Source organism: Dipodomys spectabilis, unplaced genomic scaffold, assembly GCF_019054845.1.
Source record: "Dipodomys spectabilis isolate Male_0828 unplaced genomic scaffold, ASM1905484v1 ptg000017l, whole genome shotgun sequence".
Classification (NCBI taxonomy): Eukaryota; Metazoa; Chordata; class Mammalia; order Rodentia; family Heteromyidae; genus Dipodomys; species Dipodomys spectabilis.
In genome coordinates, this window is record NW_024870694.1 from 877,838 (window position 1) to 886,163 (window position 8,326).

The 8,326-nt window shown below is 34.3% G+C and overlaps 1 non-coding gene across 1 annotated transcript; it reads right to left on the reverse strand.

The window, feature by feature from the left end:
• Positions 1 to 4,204: 4,204 nt before the first annotated feature.
• On the reverse strand, positions 4,205 to 4,334 carry LOC122100001. The gene has a single exon (XR_006146065.1). It is a non-coding gene; the product is annotated as a small nucleolar RNA SNORA40 (small nucleolar RNA).
• Positions 4,335 to 8,326: the final 3,992 nt, after the last annotated feature.

Here is an 8,326-nt window from a genome sequence, read left to right on the forward strand (position 1 = left end):
AAACAATAGCAAGAAAGAAAAAAAAAGCATTTGTGTCCCTATCTTGGGATTCATTTCGTGCATAAGCTTCTTAATTGTGATAAAACCCATCTATTAGTTCTTGCTATATTTCTTAAGCTATTGGATTCTTACTGATAAAGTTGTTGCTTACACATTATATTTTCTTAGCAGGAGTTTCAATGTTTCAGATCTTACATTAAGACCTTTGATATTTTGAATTGATTTTTTTACAGAATCAGAGATAGCACTCTAGTTTCAGGCTTTTATATATGGACATCTACTTATTCCTTCAGCATTTGTAGAAGCGTTTGTCTCTCCTCCACTATATGTTCTTGGCAACTTCATTGAAGAACTATATGGTTGTAGTTGGCTTATTTCTGGATCTTCCATTCTCTTCCACTGGTATATGTGTCTTTGTGCTAATACCATGCTGCTTTTGTTACAATGGCTCAATAGAATAATTTGAACTCAGATTTTTGGATACCTTAAGTACTCTTCCCCTGACTTCCTCAGTATTACTTTGGCTATTTGGGGTGTTTTCTTCCATATCAATTTTAGAGCTTTTTTTTTGTTGTTGTTTCTGTGAAAAATGGAAAGGCTTGCTTTAAGCCAGATTTCAAAGATCTCAAGAAATATCACCACATTTCTCTTTCCTTCCAGAATGCCAAGACTGTGGAGAGGCAGAGCTTAGTATAGTAAACTTTGTATTAGCTATTGGATATTTGAATAATATTTTGGATGCTTAGGGGAGTCAACCATTGACCATCTTAGATGCCTCAATTATATCCAAAATGGGATCTCTAACTCTTAGCTTTAACTTTGCCTTGGGCAAAGTTCTTTCCCTGTGGACCTTATAGCTGCCAATGGAAATCTCTGACCTCATTCTTGTAGTAAGTCAGGTATTGGGTAGAACTTTGGCTTTGTAGGGGTTAGGGAAATTGTCCCTATTCCCTCTGAAAATTTACTGAAATAAACTGACAACAGACAGAGAAAAAGGCATACAGATTTGATAAGAACATCACAGGGAAATGACCCAATGAGATTCAGAAACTTTCATTTTCTTTTTCATAGGAGTCTACTGTGGTGATGTTTCTCAGACTTGCATATGAATGTAGTCTCTCTGGTTAATAAAATTTTAAAGAGGGAATTTAATTGTTTTCCTCTTTGGTTTATCTGGCCTTTAATTGGATAAGAGAAGTTGAGAAAAAAGCCTTGTCCAGAATCTACTTCTCCTCAGGTGTCTTTAATTTGAAATAATTAGTGTATCAGGACAGTGTATTTTGGTGTAACATTACTTGGAATATTCCTCCCCCCTGCCTCCTCTAGGAAAATTCTGAGTTTATTTTAGTTTTTTTTTTAGAAGTAATGTGCTCTCAACATGAGGGCCATACTTTCATAGCTTTATTTAAAGTGGGGTAAGGGAGATTGAAAAGTAAGATATAGGATTTGAAGAAATCTCATGGACCCTGAACTATTTTGAAAATGAGTAATTTTAGATAATAGAAGTTCTATCTACTTGAAAATTTTATTTACTCATTTAGGTATATTTATTAAGTAAATATTTCTAAAATGGAGTCATACTTTTTAGACAAATTTAAACAGTATTAACCTTTTCTCGATGATTTAAGGTCATCACCTATGTACATCAGTGATTATTCTGGAAAGCAAAAATACCTTTAAAGCCATCAGAGTGTATCAAGTTGCTCACTACTACATTATTCTTACTAGATTGCTGTGACATTTTTGTTTGTATCCAACTTTAATGACCTTTGTATTACAAGCTTCATATATCTTTTTTCATATAATATTATAGAATAATTAAAATATGTCTTCTCCCTAATAAAAATATGTTGCTTGTAATTTGCTATGGTCTTGGAAAGCATAAATAATAGTACATAATTTAAGAATGGTAAGGCTTGGATTCGAAAGGCAAAGCAGAGTGAATGTGTTATAACTCACCTGACTTGTTGACATTGACTTTGGCTTTTTTTCCTGTATATAACATAGTTCAGTTAAATGAAAAAATAGTTGATATTGTGTTCCTGTGTTTCTGAGTAAGTGATGTTATTCAACGAAAGAACAGACAAATTACACAGTGATTAACAGCCGATTAGCAACATTTTGACTATCCCCAAATGATTAACACCATCACTATTACCAGCATTTATGAGTGTATTATACCTTTGTTTGGAGTATAGCCTAAATTTACCTCTACAGTTAGTGGTTATTATTATTATTACTAATTATTATTTAATGGAAGGTAAAAATAGAAAATGTATTAATTTGTTACTTCAATACCAATTCTTCTTTTTGTGTTATTTGACAGTTTACAGAGTACTTTACAAATTTATTCTCCTGGATTCTCAGCTACCACTTTATCTGACAGAACTGCTGACAATGACACCTAGCATTTACTTAGGACCATTTCTTTCCCTAGAAGCTGTAAAACTCTATCTACAAGATTCTTCCTACATATTAGTGAGGCAACAATCACAAGCAGTTGTAGCATTTTTCCTATCAGATGTAACAGATAGGCTAATTTAAAAAAAATGCTGAGGAAAAGGTCATACAACTTGAAAGCTTCCATCAAAAAATAAATAGCTAAGAAATAAAAGAAAAAAATCACTGTGCGTACTTATTTTGTTTTCAATGAAAGGAAGCCTATCTCATACCACCTTAGCAGCATTCTTCAGTAATATTTTTAATAATCTCAGTCAAAAGATCACAAAATCCAATGAACAAACATTTGTAAGGAAAGCTGCTTTTACTTCAGTGCTGTCTTTCAGTTCAGTCTCTGAAGTTACACTTCTGTAACACAGCCCATCATCTTACCTTTGTGCACCACAAGACAGAACACTAAGACACTTGCTGTGTTCAAAATCCTATTCACCTGAAGTGGTTACAGACACTGAACACTTTTCTTGAGCTGTTCTTATGGTTTAGAAATAGTCGCAGGTACTGGATCTTCAACAGTGAACCACAGAGATAAAGACTGGACGCTGGAAAAGCTGAATCTCTTGACCTGTGGTACGGTTCAGGAAACATTTCACTGATATAGGGTTGCTTGGCATTTGAAAAAAATGGCAGTAAAAGGAAGATCATTGTCATCCTCTACTCTGCCCTTCTCTTCCAAAGCAGGCTTGAAATATTGAAATGATTCATAACTATCCCCTGAAGCAGATCATAAAACCCTCAAGTGAGAGGTGTCCTCTCTGTGTCTGGGGGGAAAATGGGAGATCCAGAATCACAGGGTAGAATCCAAACACAGTTTTGTTCCTCTGTCTACACTCTTTACTTTCCATAAAATATTACATAGAAAATGCACAGACTTCATTCTTTCAGGTCTTCATTTCTCATGCCACATAACACTTCAATTAGATATAATTCACAACATCTTTGCTTATTGATCTTTTATGTTAAAGGGACCTCAGTCATGACATAAGGTAAGTGAGGGATTACTATTTACTCCAACTCCCTTGGTGTTTTATAGATTAGTAAATATATACATTTAGATATGTGGTAATAAAAACAGCAAGAATTCCTAGCTCACTGCTTTTATTTTTCTTCAGATTTTTATTGTTATAGTCTGGAGATGGAAGAGTTTGAGATTTTGCTGGGCATTTTTTTTAAATTGACATCAGGACTTGTTTCTTCCTCCTAAGTGCTGATTTGGAATGGTAAGGGTTTATTTGTTTGTTCGTTTGTTTATCTATTTATTTATTTTGCTGGTCCCAGGGTTTGAATTCTGAGCCTGGGCACTGTCTCTGAGTTTCTTTTGCTCAAGGTTAGCACTCTATTACTTGAGCCACAGTGCTACTTCTGGGATTTTTTTTTCTTATGTGGTACTGAGGAATCAAACTCTGGGCTTCAAGCTTGCGAGGCAAACACTCTGCCACTAAGCCACATACACAGCCCTATGGTAAGAGATTAAATGAGAGCTTTCAGATGGTGCTAGATTGTGGTGAAAAGATCATCACAGTCACAAAGCAAGATAAAACCTTATATTTGGAAGAGTGTGGTATGTGGCAAAGACTATAGGCTTTGAAATCAGATACATCCTATTTACATATAATATTTCCTGGCCAGGTTATCAAATTTCTTTTCTTTCTTTCTTTTTGTTTAGCTTTTACATCATTTTTACATCATTCTCAGAGCCAACCTGCGTGAGTTAACAAACTCCCACATTGCTAACTATTGTAGGAATCATATTCCTTCTTACATGTACCAAAATCTCATACTCAACAATGACTTCTGGGTTGCAAAAGAGAGGACTTACTGTTTGCAGGGGTCTGTAAGGCTTTGCTACAAATTAAAGATACACACACACACACACACACACACACACACACACACACACAAAGTGCCACTCATATTTCTTAAACATGCTTAGTCTTGGTTTCCTCATCTACAAAATGTGCAGTTGTCACACAAAATAGAATTGTGGATATTAATTGAGATTTCTTTGGATTTAGTACTAACTGTACAATTAATTTCCTTTTGTTTTCAACTAGCTAAGTGACTTGTGGGAGTCTCTGCATGTGAAATTTCAAATTCTTTGACCATTAAAAAACTGGCTAATATAACATTGAGTGATTTCCTCCTAGAACTATCAGTGTGTGATCATAGCAGTGCATCCTGTTTCTTCTGTAGAGGAATTATCTTTCATATAAACCAAAGTGGCATTGGAATGTAATCTCAGAATGGATTTATATGCTAGAAATCCAAAACTTGTATTTTTATTTTTATTATTCTTTGTTGAGTAAAAATGATAGGTGCAGTAGGTACTGAGTAGTAATTTCTTGTTTGATTATGATAAAATTCTGTGCTTGAATTACTCCATTGTGTGTGTTCCTTCTACCAAAAATGTATTTAAAAGTAGTCAAAACAGACTTCATTTTCTCAATAGAAATATGAAAATGTATATTATAGTTTTTCATTGTTAAGTTAAAGTCACATGATTTAGAGTACAAAAAAAGACAAATGTAACTAACAGCATGGTTGTACTACTTAAAAATTTTAAGTGATTATAAATAATGAATAGATACAATGCACTTAAGTTTAAGCTATGAGGTGCTCACACAGTAATTTAAGGCATCAATACTCTAACAGTGTTTACTAGGAATAAAAGGTAACTCTTAAACTCGCACTTCAAAACATAGTCCATGAAAATATAAGCAATAAATACCTTTATGAAATAAGGAAACACTTATTAAATATTGTAGAACTATGTGCATAACTCTTTTAAAGGAAACACCAGATAAAAGAAGACTGGGAGAACACTGGAGTGTTATTCAAGGAGCAAATCTGAATCAAGGATTCAGAGTAGCATGAGGAGAAAAGCAGCTGAAAGGGGTAATTTATCTGTCTCTACCTTTTCCTGACTGGTTATTGCCTGAGTAATATCAGCTCAGCATAATGAGTAAGAATTGGAGATGTGCCAATTAAGGTAGAGCCTTGCTTCTTATCTTTTGCTGCATTAGATGATGGAAAGAGGGGAGAGAATGTTGTCGTGGTAGCCTGGAACTGGCTGAGGGCAGTTCATTAGAATGGATTAATGTTTACGGATACTGTCAGTCAGTTGTTAAAAAATGCTATCTTAAAAAAAAATTATAATATACAATTAAATGTTACATTAAGCCCAAACAAAAATACTCAAATTAGATCACTTATTTTACTTTATGCTGCTATTCACATCTACCATATTTGTACAGTGGAATACTATATAAGAATGTGGTCCTACACATTCCTCTGAATTCTACAATCAGCAGCACAGTATTAGTAACTTGAAATTAGCCTTGGTAGGGATAATTACACTATAGATATTGACAAACACTGCAAAAAAGGGAATGTTCATTTATAGAGGTTAAATATAAACATGACTGACTAGATATAAGTGAGTAATATCTTTTTTTTGTGGTGGTTTGGGGATTAAACTCAGAACCTGATGCTTGCTAGATTAGTGCTCTATCATTAGAATGGTGCTTTCCAGTTCATTTGCTGTTAGTTAGTCTGTTTTTAGTTAAGATCTTGCATTATTCTGCCTCGACTGGTCTCACACTATGAGACATGACACCACATCCAGCTTGTTTTTGAGGCAGGCCTTGATAACTTTTGCCTAATCTGGCCTTTGACTCCATTTGTCACCACACCCGCAAGTTACATTTTAAAAAGTACTTTTCTGAGAAAAAGTGCACATATACAAAAAAAAAGATTTTCATTAAGAATACTCATATACCCATTTCCTCAGTTTCAATGATTATCAACATTTTTTGTCATCTTGCTTAATCTTTTGCTTCCCCTTTTCTGAAGTATTATAAATCACATCCCAGACTAACACATATCTCTAATGCTTTGTCATTTAAAAAACACATCATAGTTTGATTATACCAAGTTATATGAACAGTAATTTCCAGATACTCTGTAATACTACTTCATATTCAATTTCCTAACCATTTCAAAGGTGTCTTTTTAAAATTGGCTTTTTGAATCAGGATCTAAATATGTGAGTTGGTTTTTTTTTTTTAAATAAAAGAGACCGGAAAGTTATGAGATCTGTCAGAAATGTCATTAAAGAGCAGGAAAGGCAGATTTGACAGAACATAGTTCAAAGTAAGGATTAGAGAAAAATAAAACTGTTTCATGTTTATGGCCTACTGAGATCAGACTCTTCGATAAACTGGTTATACAAAGAAGGACAAAATATGTCCTATGCCTTAAAAAAGCATACAGTCCAAGGGAACAGTGGTACTTAACTTTTGAGGAGTCATAAATCCTTGTAACGAATCTCTTAGCCTATGTGTGTATGCTCATACTTATTCACGATAATTTTTCATGCATCCTGGAACTAATAGAACCAGAACAAAAACCTTACATTTGAGGGAAAGAGGAAAACAAGTACATGAAAAATTAACATCTAAAGTGATAACACTAAAGCCAAATATTCTAAGTACTATTGGAGCACAGGGCAAGAAAATATCTGATTGTAGAAAGGAGCAGAAAAAAATGACATTGGAAGAGGAGTTTGACATTTTTAATTAACAGTTTGTGAATCAGAGATGGTGACTAGGAGTGACATGAAGAAGTTGAATGTGGCAAGGGATAGTGCTACAAGGGACATCTTAGCCAAAAGGTCAAGAGCCACACAGACTCAGATGAAGAAATTAGGTTTAGGATATTAAACTAGTGAGTGAAATAATCAGATTTTCATATGGAAAAACTCAATGGTGCAGCAATGTTGGGTAGGAAGATTGGACCCAATGAGACCTGGAAATAGCTATAGCAATAGTCAAAGTGAATGATGATAGGGGCTAGACTATGGCTAGATCAAGGAAGTATAAAAAGAAAGAAACATTTTAGGAGATATTAGAAAGTTAAATAAGTGATTCACCTACCTGTGAATGGATTGTAAAAGAAAAGAGAAATGATGAGAGTAAAGTTCCTTAATTTAAAGCTCTAGATGAGAAGTAATGTCATTAGCTGAAGTAAATTACTTGACATCTGGTAGATTTAAGGGAGAACTCAAAGAGTAGAATTCCTTAGAAGTTCAAAATATTAGTTCAACAAAATAAGCATCAGGAAATGGGTATTTAAGAGGGGTGGGAAATGGATGAAGGAAGAAAAGAAAGGGAGGATGCAGTAAAAAAAAATCAATGTCCCTCCCACAAGATGGACAGAAAGTGAAAGAAGGGGTGGATTGAGAATGATGGGTGAGAACGTTGAAAGCGGTGGCATTGATCAAGATGCTTTGTTGAATGGCAACTCCTTTGTACAACTACTTAATAATACAAGTATTTTTCTTAAAGACAAAAAATAATACTGGATATGTAACTGGTCAGTAGAGAGAGCACAAAAGGGAACAGGCTACAGTTTGGGGAGTTACCGAGCTTACCTCTGGAACACACAAGAAAGGAATTCCAGACAGAAGTCAAAAGAATGCCCTGGGAGCTGTGTGGCCCAATGCTTTGAATGTAGGTCAAGTCTAGTTTAGGGTCTTTTAGAGTTTAAAATTTTCATGATCACAGATGGTTCATGAGTAATTTTTAGACCCAGTGAACCTCTCAGACTTCTCTATAAGCAAATTTTAAAACTTAATCCAAGCTAGGTATGATGGCATATACTCATAATGGCAACCATTTCATAGTTTGAGGCCAGCCTGAGCTATGTAGGTAGAGCCTATCTTTAAACATGAATAATCTCTAATTTTGGATTTGAAAAAAAAGTTACCTCATATTTTCTTCTTATGCCTTCAAGGTGATCACATTTTCCAATGCGTATTTCCAAACACAAATCTGACCATATTTATGTCTTGCTTAAACCTATTTAGTAG